The following is a 12816-nucleotide window of genomic DNA, read 5'->3' as shown; positions in this document are numbered from 1 at the left end:
CTGCAGCCTCCTCGCCAGCCTGCCCCAGCCTTTAAAGTGGCAGGCACCCAAAGGTGCTCCACCACAACTGGCTTGACTAAGCCCTGGCTGGGATGATGTAGTTGGGGCTGGTTCTGCTTGGAGCAGGGGGTTGGACTAGATGTGACCTCCTGAGCTCGCTCCCCACCCTCGTTTTCTCTGATTCTATGGCTTGTTCCTACTAAACATCAGTTTCTCGATCTGTAAAATGGAGATCTCTTATGATATCTTTGTAAAGTGCCTGGAGGGCCGAGGACTAGTACAGACTAGTACAGAAGTCGTGTTGTTCATTATGATGACATTGCCAGGTCCAAAGGTCTGCTCTGCAGAAAATAAATGTTTACCTATTTACCAAAATCGGGCTACAAATATGAAACTTTCCAATTAGATGCCAGTTGTTCTTTAGCATGTGCCTGGTTAATAAGAGCAGCCCAAAAATACCAGAGGGCTAGGTAGTTTTCAGATTGCCTAAAATAGACAGCCAGATGGTCTCATATACCTGTGGCTTTCATACAGGTTGCAAGTGGCAGACTTCAAAAAGGTGGGCTGCTTTGTTGTTCCTGTCCTGTCTTTGAAACGTAGCCAGATTTGCGTGTGACAAGGCTAGGATTGACAAAAGCAGGAATCCACAGTGTACCGCTTGCTACGGCAAAGCGGGACTTTGAGCTTCAGCTCAGATTGTCCATGCACTCTTGGATAGCAAATGGGATTAATTATACCTTGCAGCTTGCTAGTTTATCATGCTAGTCATCTTTTGTGGGGCGTTCACCTTCTTTCTTACCTCTGCATTTTGTGGTTTATTACTTAGAGGATTCTAATGGCAGTAGCTAGATAGATTTCTATGCCACATCTCATTTTAGGAAGGTATGTTTTACTGATATCATTTGCCAGCCTCTCAATATCAGAGGGGCCTAGGGAGTGGTATCACTGGCAGTATTCACATGGGTTGTTTAAAAAAGAAAAAGCACATGGGGATGAATAAGGGGACTTGGTTCAGGGTGTGTTGGCAAGTCGGTCACATCACAGGAACAACTTCCCCCTTCCTTCAGTATTTATCACCGGGACATGGGTCCTTTACTGAGGGTCATGGAGCAAGTGCATGAGTCACTGAGACTGAATTGCCCTCTTGCCCCTGAAAGCAAGTCCCTTCGGCCAGAAGTGAGGCAAGCTACAGGCCAAGTTTGTCCTCATGCCATGCATAGTTTCATAGTTGGTAGGTTCAGTAGGGAGTTAAGCAGGTCATCAAGTCCGACCCCCTGCCATGGCAGGAAATAATGCTGGGGTCAAACGACCCCAGCTAGGTGATTATAGCCTCCTTTTGAAGATCCCCAGGGTAGGGGCGAGCACCACTTCCCTTGGAAGTTGGTTCCAGATCCTAGCTGCCCTGACAGTGAAGTAGCTCCTCCTGATATCTAGTCTGAACCTACTCTGTCAGCTTATGGCGGTTATTCCTTGTTATTCCCAATAGTGCTCAGGGGAACGGGGACTCTCCCACTGCCTGCAGGTCCCCCTTGGCAAGTTTGTAGGTGGCCACCCATCCTGTTCTCTTCTGCCCACCCCTGTAACCTGTCTAGGTCCGATTGCAGCCTATTCCTCCCTTCTAGCGTGCCCACTTCCCCCCACATCTTAGTGTCATCTGCAAATTTGAACAAGGTGCTTTTCACCCCCTCGTCCAAGTTGCCAATGAAGATGTTGAACAGTGCGAGCCCAAGGACCGAGCGCTGGGGAATCAAGGCAGGACCTCCCTCTCTGTGCTGCCGGCCATCGAGTTTTACATATGTTAATTCCCCATTTCAGTAGACACTTCAAACATCCTCAGCACCCTCGTACCCCCATCTGCTTGTGACCGGTGAGAAACCCGAGGCCTGATTCTCCTCTGGCTCAGCCAGCCCTAGATCAGGACGGTGGAAGAATGACCCCAGTCCACCACCATTGCAAGGGAGACATGAACGGGGCCCAGAGAGTCGCAGGCAGCAAACGGTGAGAACTGAACAAGCATGGAGTAAAAATAATACCGACAGCCCAGGCCAGGGCAACATCCCTCGGCCGAGCTGCTCAGATCCCTCTAAGCATCACCCTGCCATGTGAATGGGTAGGTTAAGGGTTTCATCTATCTCCTCCCAGTGAAGATGCCAGCAGAAATGCCAGGGATTGTAATGCTGTTTTCCTGATGGACTCGATAGTATTTAAGCTCCCAGTGATTTCACTGGGCCTGAGAGACCACAGTACCTTTGAAGATCACTAAGCAAGTACTTGAGCCTGGTGCTGGCTCCCAGACACTCTCAGAGGACTCCCAGAAGAGTCCTGTCCCATTCAGACCCTCACCAGTAGCATCTGCAAGCCAACAGAGGTAGGGCTGAGATCCCATAATGCCGAATGGTGTTGCCCACGTGGATGGGTATATTCCCCCTGGAGCAGCCCAGAAGTCACTGCAGAAAATGATACATGCAGATTCAATTTGTCTCCTGCCTGTGATGGAGGGATCGCTGCCTCCTAATGAGCACAACCCAGCCTTCCTGCCAATGGCTTACAAGGCACATCAGCAACATGCTCCAAGGGGTGAAAACAGAATTGCTTCCCCGCTGCGTCCTGCAAAATCCAGGCACATTCTTAGCCTTTCCCCCGTCTTCTCTCTCATTATTTCTGCATCCCAAGCTCTCCCTTGAATCCAGAGCTGGTTTTCACTCGTTAGTCATTTCCTTTTCCTGCAGGCACTAGCGACTGATTCCAAAATCCTGCCGTTCTCATCCAGCCTCATTGCTGACTTTCACCCTGAGTCATTGCTGTGTTTGCAAAGCCCCAGCTCCTGGAGTCAGGAGAATGGCAATTTTATTTTTTGTTTTAAAAAATTGCACATTTCTAGCCTTCCTGCTTAGAGAAAAGTTGGAAAAAGTGACACTTCTGCGCCCTTCCCTCCCCTCTCTAAGGCATGGGGACATAAAAGAACCACAATATTTATTATTCGAACAGCTTCCAGTTTCTAGGGTTAGCAATGATTTCTGAACACTGCATTGGGACACTGAGATGTGCTAGCTTCAGGTCAAGGTAGGGGATGTGGTGGGAGCACAGCTGAAACAGAAACCAGTGCTATAACCAGGGGTGAACTGGCAGCACTGGGGGAGCTCCCATGCCCTCTCTGACCTCCTTTCCTGACAAAGCAAGGCAACCATCCTCCATCTATAGCTGCACAAGCAAACCCCCTTGGACCTGAGGTTAGGATCAGGGCCAAAAAACTCTATTAGGCTTCAGCATCTAGGATACTAAAACCACTGAAATGCATTCAGTGCCTTTATTATTTCTAACATGCTCCTCTGACAAAGTACAGTAGAAGCTTGCTAATTCTCACTCAGCTAATCCTCCAATCCAGTAATCCTCATATAAAACTCCACGATCACCCCCCACTTCTTGCCAATACTTTCCTCCCTGATCCCTGTAATAAAGTCTCATGTTCCTGAGGGCTCGTCTACATGTAAAAGTGGTGCTGCTTTAACTGTATCAGTGCAATCCCCTAGTGCGTGGCTGCACTTATAGCGGTAGAAAAGCAATTGGTACTGATGTTGGGGGACCCAAATGGCTCCTTTCCAGCCCCATGTTCCTGTACCAGGACACTTATTTCTGCTAGGGAAGAGAGATAAATTAAGCCAGTATGTGGCACCTTTATACCCATGTGTGTCATCCCATATGTAGCATCGTATTGGTATTAACCATTTTGGTAGACAAATCACTCCAATAGCAAAGCTAAGGATATCAGTACGGAAACTGTGTAGAAGAGGCCTAAGACTCTTGTCACTACTTCAAAACATACCTCACTATATTTAGCAGTGTATTCAGGAACTTGATAAAAAAAAAAAGTATGACAAAATAGCGGTCAAAGTGAACTGGCCCTCAGAAACTACAAGGAGGCCATAGAAGTAGATACACGCCTGAATGCATGAACAAAGCTCAGCCTATGATGCCTTTTTTACAGCAGGTTGTGCTGACCCATCCCCCTGTACACATCTGCAAACAGCCTAGCGTGGTGTGGGCATTTCCATCATCAAATCATCCTCACCATTACTATGGTCTGTTTACAGACTGGTGTAGCTTGCTCTGGCGCTCCTACTCGGAAGCAGAAATGAAGGAGGATCTGCACTTTCTGAATATCGAGAGCCTCCCATTTGGCAGCAGGGCCAGCTCTTAGTTACATGGGACCATCTCGGTTTCAATCTTTTGAGCCTGTCCATAAATGCCGTATCTGGGGGGGAAGACCAACTAGCACACACAGCAGTACACCTCTTTGCCATAGACATGTTTTTCTCCAAGCTACCTGGTCACATTGCTAAGGATCAAACTTAGTGGGACTTTAAGCAACGTATCTATTTATATTACAGAGGAGTGTCAAGGCTTGGGCTGAGGTCGGAGCCCCATTTGGTCATGTTGCACGGGCATAGCAAGGGAAGCCCCCAGGCTAAATCTCAAGCAGTTGGAAGCCCTGGTCCTACAATGTGACCAGTGCTTTCAGTTAATCATTAGTGGTGATACTGGTTTGTGCTGGTGCCAGTCCTCCAATCAGACCAGGAGCCCTCCTCTGAAGGATGCCTTGCCTACTCGCTGCACTGGACTCCATGGGCCAAATCCATCACCGTTGTAAGTCACCACAGCAGCTGGGGTAAATAGGTTGCAGCCCCACTGTAGCTACAACTCTGGATCTCCAGCCGGGTCCGGCGCTGTGAAAATCAGTTGGGATTCAGGCCTCATCTCTTTATTTCAGCTCCAAGCACAGTATTGCACATCATAACACACACAGGACCAGATCTCATCCTCCAAGTTTCCTCCCTCCGACTGCTCAGTTGCTGCGTCCTTTTTCTTTGTTTCATCCTATTACCCTGAACAAGTCCTCTCCCCTGCTTGGCGCTTACACCACAATGATACCTCAATGGCGCTTACACCACAATGGCACGTCAATCAGCAACGTAAAGAATAACACAGAGCCTGACCGTATCAGCCTCGCCAGCCATAGCCGCTCAAAAAGCCTGAGAGCACCCCTTTCCAAAAAGAAAAGAGCAGGAGACAGGGTTATAAAAAAACTATGGATTTTAAGAAACAATATTTTAAAAATTCTTCTTTGTTAGCCTTCTGGTCTCTGAGCCCACCTTTTCAAGCATTTCTCTGCAATGAGGAAAGCCAAATACTTGCTTAATTAAAGCTGAAAAATGAATGTCAACATGTGATTCCAGGAGCTGGGGCTTCGAGAACGCTTCTACGGCAAGATCAGAGCGCACCAAATCCTGAGCAATTGAATCCAGTCCCCTGCTATTACGTGCAATAAAAAGTTGGGGGCGGGGAAGGTTAGCAGCCCTGTTTTATACCAGTTCCCTCCAGTGGGGATGTAGGCTATTTTACATGATTGTCAGGAGTGAGGGGGATGGCCAGAATGACATCTCAGGGCTCTGTTTTAATACCAAAGGGCATATAGCATAGGGAGCAGCAGCTCGAAGCTTCTCCCCATGGACCTCCAGGGCACCCTTGCTTGGGTGCCTCTGCCCTGACTTGAAAGGACAAAGTCTAGCAGCGAGAAGGGAGTTCAGCTGCTGGGTATTCCCAGGACTCGTGTAAAACAAGAATTGTAAAGCCCCATCCCGACCCCTGGAAGTCAATGGCAAAAGTACCACTGACTTCAGTGAGGCAGGATCAGGCTCCCAGTTTTGCCCCCAAATGAGCCTGCTTGGGCCTTTGTGATGACACTGATTGGAGATGCTAGGACTTTAATGTGAAAATAGAAACCGCATTGAAATACTCATGAAAAAGACTCCTAAGAAAGGAAAGTGTCTGCTACTCTCAGATACCTGAAACCTCCTCTTGACTTCTCCAAATTTTGGCTCAGATCGAGGGCAGCATCACTTGAACGTCAGATCCGTTCTGTGTCAAGGCACTGTATCCTGCCCTTGCAAGAAGATGGATTGACTGATCTAATCGGCCTTGCTCCATCTCTAATGCCTATGCCCTGCATGAAATAGCAGGACTCCTCAACTGGGATGCAGCAGTAAGGAAGGTGATGTGGCCTAGTGCTTATAGCAGAAGAGACTTCCTTTTAGTTTTATGCTGTGCTCTGATATTGGCTCCTTTATGGTCCAGATCCAGCAAAACACTTAAGCATGGGCTTCATTTGGAGCCTGTGAGTAATCCCATTCAACAGTGCCTCCGTGCTGCAACCAGGAGCACTGCCATGAAACGGGCCCTGCACACTCACTCCCACGCTGCATGGGCCACATCCCAAGACGGTGGCAATGTGGCCACGACAGAGCACGCCTGAGTGCCTCCTTCCTAGGGTTTGGTGCACGTGGAGTGAGAGCGAGCAGACGAGGCATGCTTCCCAACAGTGGTCCTAGGCACGGCATGGAGACAGGGTGGACATGGCCCAAGTAAAACAGGTGGTAGTATCTTCCATGCTTGGGGAGGAGCATTGAGAGCTTCCAATGAAAAGCACCTCTGTGTTCCTACACAAGGTATTGCAATTAAAGACCACGCATTTTGCAGATATATTAGACCTTGCGTCTCAGGGCTGACACCAGTCTCTGCTACAGATCAGGTTGAGACCTATCTAGGGGACAGACTAGTCTAAGTTCACCTACCATGTGGGTTTAGCCCCCTTCCCTGCAGCATCCGCTGCTTGCCGTTGTCAGAGACTGGCCTAGACAGACCATAGCCCCAGCCCAGGCAGTTCTTATCTTCCTGCGTTATGTATTATTACGTGGATCAAATTGCTTTTCCCCCCCAAGTACCAATTTGTACCTGAAACTACCTATCACATTCCAGTGAGGTAAGTATCACAAAGAGACCATATCATTTCTTTTTAATGGCATTGCTTGATGCAGCATTTGGCTTGTGTTTCTGTGTTTAGCATGTTAAGTTGTTTTAATTACCATTCACTTTTTATCTTTGTTGTATTTTAAGGTGTGCGATGCACCCCGGCTACTCAGCAGCAGGAGCCTTTACAAAGAAAGTTATTATTATAATGAAACTAACAGGTTTTGAAAAATCAGCTTATTTGCATCAATTAGGACTGTGCCGTTGGATTCGGCAGGAACCTGGATATTTTAGGGAACAGTACGTATTTGTGTTTGTTTCCCACTGACTTTTTTTTAATGTCTCAACAAGCCATTTCCAGGAACAGAATAACACAGGATCTGATACTTGCATGATACTTTGCCCCCCCCCCCGGGCTACGAATAGATCTCATGGAAATTTCCCTCTTTCTGTGGTGAGCTCCCTACAGCATGGAATAGATCTGTAGAAATCACATATGTAAAAAGCCGACTATATTATGTCTAATGTTCCCTTAATGGCAGTCTACCAAGGTTGTTTATAATAGGCAATGTCTACAGCAAGGAAAATGGGACAAATCCTCTTTTTACTTATATACTGACTTTACTAGGGTTTTCATTGGTGCATATCTTCTAGATATATCAGTGATAGGACCAGCCACACACTACTCCAGTCCAGTAGCTCAGCTCTTCCTCTGGATAGCTTTTCTTTGTAGGATTAACAAGCCAAGAACTTGATTTTCCTTCTCTGACTTTTTGGGATGGCTTGTGTTTTTCTTAGAGCAACATTTTCTACCTAAAGAACTCAGATCACTTGATCAAAGAGGGAATGGAAGTATCCTTATGTCCATTTTATAGGTGATAAAACTGAGGTATGGGAGAAGTCATGGATCCTAACACTACCAGGATGGGTCCTAACACTACCGTGGATCCTAACACTATCCTGGCAGAGTCTAGGATAAAACCCAGGCCTCCCAACACCTTGTCCTATCCACTGAATCAACCTCTCTTTCTCTCTTACTGGCTGCAAAGCACTTGGCAGCTTTCCAAAACTGTCATGAAAAGTTGCTGGTCCAGGCACAAAATCTACTTGCCCATCCTTATGGCAATGAAAATACCTCTATTCAACTTACCTCCACTCCTCCCAACTGAATGGATAGAGAGAATTTTGCCAGACTAATGTAGGTGACAATAATCCTGGTATTTGGGACAGCTGAATGGATATATGTGGCTTGTATCACATGCAAAATATTGGGCCCAAGTCATGGCCAGGCGTTTCCTCAGACACTTCAAACTGCACAAGCCCATATAAATCCTGATCGACTCACCCACATTTGGCACAGGAGCATGCCTGAGTTTAGCCTTTTGTCTCCCCCTGGTTATTTATCCCACCCTAGTCATTCCTGGTGTGATGGTGGAAGAGATGGAAGGTGAAGGCCCAGAAAAAACCATTTCTTGTTGCATAAAACATCCTACAGTGAGCTTGCGATAGAGCACACGGCCTGGGTTTAAAAGCACACTGAGTCAGTGTAGGAAGACTATTCACCCAGATGTATCAGGGTGCTTGGGTTTCTTGTTTTTAGGAGACACCTGACTGAGTGACACCAGCCCTTTGGCATGTGTCATGCTCCGGCGGGGAGCAGACGGTCTCATCGGGCATGAGGAGCTGTGTGCTGGCTCCATGCGATGCTAGTTTCTCTCCATGGTCCTGAAGACTTAAGCCGGCAAATCTTCAGCACCTGCCCTGATGGAGCTGTGGGCGGTTGTATTCCTGAAGTTTGCCCAGCTTCATTGAACTATTCATGTCAGCCAGGTGTAGTCACTCCTGTATCACTCAGCTATTTCCAGAGGATGCTGCTGCTTGCTATTCTTCACCAAACCCCGTCTCAATTTCCAAATATAAATCAGCTAGAACAGAGACAGATAGGGGGGGAAAAGAATAGCTTTCAGGCTATTTTTTGTCAGTAGCAATTTTTAGGACCAAGACTGGCAACAATGGATGTGATGCTTGCTTTAGCGCCTCCAGTCCCCCCTCTCTTCACCTTAGTAACCATTGTTTCAGCAACGAGAAACAAATCTGCTTCGCACCACACAGTTTTTATCTTGAGTCGGTGTTTTGCTTTTATAGGATTTCTACAGCAGAGATTTATTTCCGATTCAAACAGAGCCTTTAAAAAAAACCAAACCCTTTCCCTCCCCCCCAAACCTCGTGCTGTTTAGGTGAAATAGTTTAATATTTTGAAATTTTCACTGGCGCCACAATGAGGCACTGCGCGAACACTTGAACTCAGTGGGACAACTCATGTCCTTAAAGCCAGGCCCACGATACTGTCCCTTGCCCTGCGCTTTTAACAGGTGTCTGATCACTAGCTCCATAAACCATAACACCAAGGCAGAACAGAGCCGACCCAAATTCACCACTGTGTTAATCCATTTTTATGATGGTATAACTCCCCTAAAATCAATGGAGTGATATTGGTGTTCAAGTGGAGGGAGGGAGCATCTAGTCCAGTAAATCAGAATTTGATACAAAGCACACTAGTAAATCCATCATTCAAGGCCTGTTTACATGTAAGGCATGCATTTATGAATGGGGAGGAGATGGTGGGAAAGGTTGAAGGGGCAGAAGTATTTGCCAAGTAGGATCTGCGGGGGTCCCGGGAGTTTGCATGTTGTGCGAGGAACTTAGGATGCAGCAGGTATAAGGTTGGTGAGTGTGTGTGTTTGGTGCTGGGTCAGGGGTGTATAACTGCACCAGAGTAGCACAGAAGAGGGTGTATTTGCCACCTGTGACAGGTGACTATTTGAGGACACACAAGATGTGCTTATGTGTGGGGTTCTGTGTGTTTGTGAGACAGTTCTGCTGCAGGGATGCGTGAGTGGCTGTCTCAGGGCTTGGCAGGTGTGCATTAGAGTCAGGGACAGTGCGAGAATTTGTAGGGGTTGCGGGGACTACATGGCTGTGTGGGTAGGTGAGCACGGGGGTGAGGATGTGTCTCTGTGTGCATGGTGATGAGTGTATGTGTGTGGGAGGTGTGAGAATCTGCAATCTGCATATGGGGGATGAGTGTGCATGTTTGTGTGTGCATGACAGGTGTGAGCATTTTACATGTGGTGTGGTGGGGGATGAGTGTGCATGTGTGCATGTTTGTGTGTGCATGACCGGTGTGAGCACTTTACATGTGATGTGGTGGGGGATGAGTGTGCATGGGTGCATGTTTGTGTGTGCATGACAGGCGTGAGCACTTTACATGTGATGTGGTGGGGGATGAGTGTGCATGGGTGCATGTTTGTGTGTGCATGACAGGCGTGAGCACTTTACATGTGATGTGGTGGGGGATGAGTGTGCATGGGTGCATGTTTGTGTGTGCATGACAGGCGTGAGCACTTTACATGTGATGTGGTGGGGGATGAGTGTGCATGGGTGCATGTTTGTGTGTGCATGACAGGCGTGAGCACTTTACATGTGATGTGGTGGGGGATGAGTGTGCATGGGTGCATGTTTGTGTGTGCATGACAGGCGTGAGCACTTTACATGTGATGTGGTGGGGGATGAGTGTGCATGGGTGCATGTTTGTGTGTGCATGACAGGCGTGAGCACTTTACATGTGATGTGGTGGGGGATGAGTGTGCATGGGTGCATGTTTGTGTGTGCATGACAGGCGTGAGCACTTTACATGTGATGTGGTGGGGGATGAGTGTGCGTGTGTGCATGTTTGTGTGTGTGTGACAGGTGTGAGCACTTTACATGTGATGTGGTGGGGGATGAGTGTGCGTGTTTGTGTGTGCATGAGAGGTGTGAGCACTTTACATGTGATGTGGTGGGGGATGAGTGTGCATGTTTGTGTGTGCATGACAGGTGTGAGCACTTTACATGTGATGTGGTGGGGGATGAGTGTGCATGTTTGTGTGTGCATGAGAGGTGTGAGCACTTTACATGTGATGTGGTGGGGGATGAGTGTGCATGTTTGTGTGTGCATGACCGGTGTGAGCACTTTACATGTGATGTGGTGGGGGATGAGTGTGCATGTTTGTATGTGCATGAGAGGTGTGAGCACTTTACATGTGATGTGGTGGGGGATGAGTGTGCATGTTTGTGTGTGCATGACAGGTGTGAGCACTTTACATGTGATGTGGTGGGGTGAAGGGGTCTGAGCAGGACAGGAAGGGAGGCTGGCAGAAGCAAAGCTGACTTCCTTGCCTTCCATATCCCGGCCCCAAGCTACAATGTACAATACATCTGTGCTTTCTTCATGCAAAATACTGGTTCCCAAGTCAGCGCTGGCAGTGATTGCTGGAGTTCTGAGACTTTGCTGATGCTGTGCTGCTTTTCTAGCAATTGTGCAAGGAAAAGTAGAATTAGAGTCAAAACCTTTAATGCACTAGCAGCCTGCTTTCTGAATGCTGCTACATGGGCAGTGACCCGTCTTTTAGCACTACTTGATTTGCTAAAAAAACTCAGGGGACTGACGTTTATCGTCCACAGCAAGTGGCAGATGATGGGACAAGGACTCTAATACACCACAAAGTGACAAAGCTAATCATTGGGATAGATTAATGACATGCACCAGATTTCCAATAGTTGCCTCTTTCTCCTAGTAGCTGCACAGAGATTCATTCAGTCTAATTACTGCATCCAGACTCTGTTATCCAAACGCATGAGGTTTATTAGGATTTAGTATCAAGGAGCCAGGAGCTGCCCAGCTCAGGCATTTTCACCCAGACTGAGTGGAGACATCCATTTGGGAAAGGGCCACGGCCTAGGGAGCCCAGCACTGAGTTCACCTGAGTGCAGTTTCACTTGGGCACAGTCATCTCAAGGTGAGCATCAGCATGAGACATGACGATGACTTGGGGGATGAAGGGAATGAAGACAGGCCTTCAAAATGCACACTGCGTACTTCCCACTTGCTGTTGGCAATCACAGACCTACCCATAGCTACCATTTTACACATTTAATATAAACCTTTCCCTATCTTTGTGACTGTTCATCTGGTCTCAGAGGGAACAGCACTGCTGAAGACGGCAGCGTTTTTCCTGCCCCTAGCTCTTCTTAACTTAAGATTTTTATTTTAAATGGCAAACACTGGAAAGCAAGAGCAGCCTGACTAGATGGGGGGAAAGGTTTATTTCTGGTAGGTTCTTGGGGACTGTGACTTGCTTGGCTATGTTACCCAGACTTCCCAGAGAACTGCTCTGCTGCAATTAGACACGAGTATGAACTGCTGGTGACAGTACGTTTGTGCCTGTGTTTGCATGCATGCATACGCTATCAGCCTTGCAACATGTATTCCACAGAGCCTAGGAGTTTGTTGAGACTTGGGAAGTCTGACTTGTGTCTGTCTTTACTTAAAATGCAATTGCCAGGGCTCTAGATGTCCAGAGAGGAACTGAAAGGCAGTCATCCATTGAAGAGCATACCAAATTTCTCAGGATCCAGCCCTAATATTTTATATGCAAAACCCCCCCAAAAACCTAATTATTTTTCAACCCTAGTTTATTCTGAACGGAAGACCGCAGGTATCTAAAGAGTCCTTCAAAACACAAATCATCACAGATTTAAAATGGGCTCCCAATCTTTTTTTCCAGTTATGTGAAGCCAAAGATTGCAACTATATTTTCTTTTGAGAGAAGCCTACCACTGCAAAATTACTGCGAAGAAGGGATTGACTGATTTCTCATTTAAGGCAAAAAAAAAAAGCCAAGTGCAGTTTCAAGTACTATTAATCTTGCCTTCTTATTTTAAAACCAGGCAGTACACTGTCTTTTCCAGAGCCACATCTTCGAAAAAGGACTGTTCTTCCCAGCTTGCAGGAAGACAGGGATGTGTCTCATAAACACTGCAATTTTCTCAACCCAAGAGTTCTGGAAAATGACAACATCCAGAGGAACGAGCCAGTTTTGATGATGATACACACATAGAAACAGCGGGCCACCATCATTAATTCCCACTGGCTTCTGCCAGGTAGGCCTGAGTCTTATTATGATGGCAATT

At 47.2% G+C, this 12816-nt stretch overlaps 1 protein-coding gene across 2 annotated transcripts in view; it reads right to left on the bottom strand.

Moving 5' to 3' along the window:
* The window catches only part of JPH3 (junctophilin 3), a 92580-nt gene that overhangs the window by 78439 nt on the left and 1325 nt on the right, over window positions 1-12816 (bottom strand). The window lies entirely within an intron of this gene.

This window comes from Alligator sinensis, unplaced genomic scaffold, assembly GCF_000455745.1.
Source record: "Alligator sinensis unplaced genomic scaffold, ASM45574v1 scaffold228_1, whole genome shotgun sequence".
In the NCBI taxonomy this organism is placed as follows: domain Eukaryota; kingdom Metazoa; phylum Chordata; order Crocodylia; family Alligatoridae; genus Alligator; species Alligator sinensis.
The sequence above is the reverse complement of the archived record's forward strand: the minus strand, read 5'-3'. Positions and strand labels throughout refer to the sequence as shown.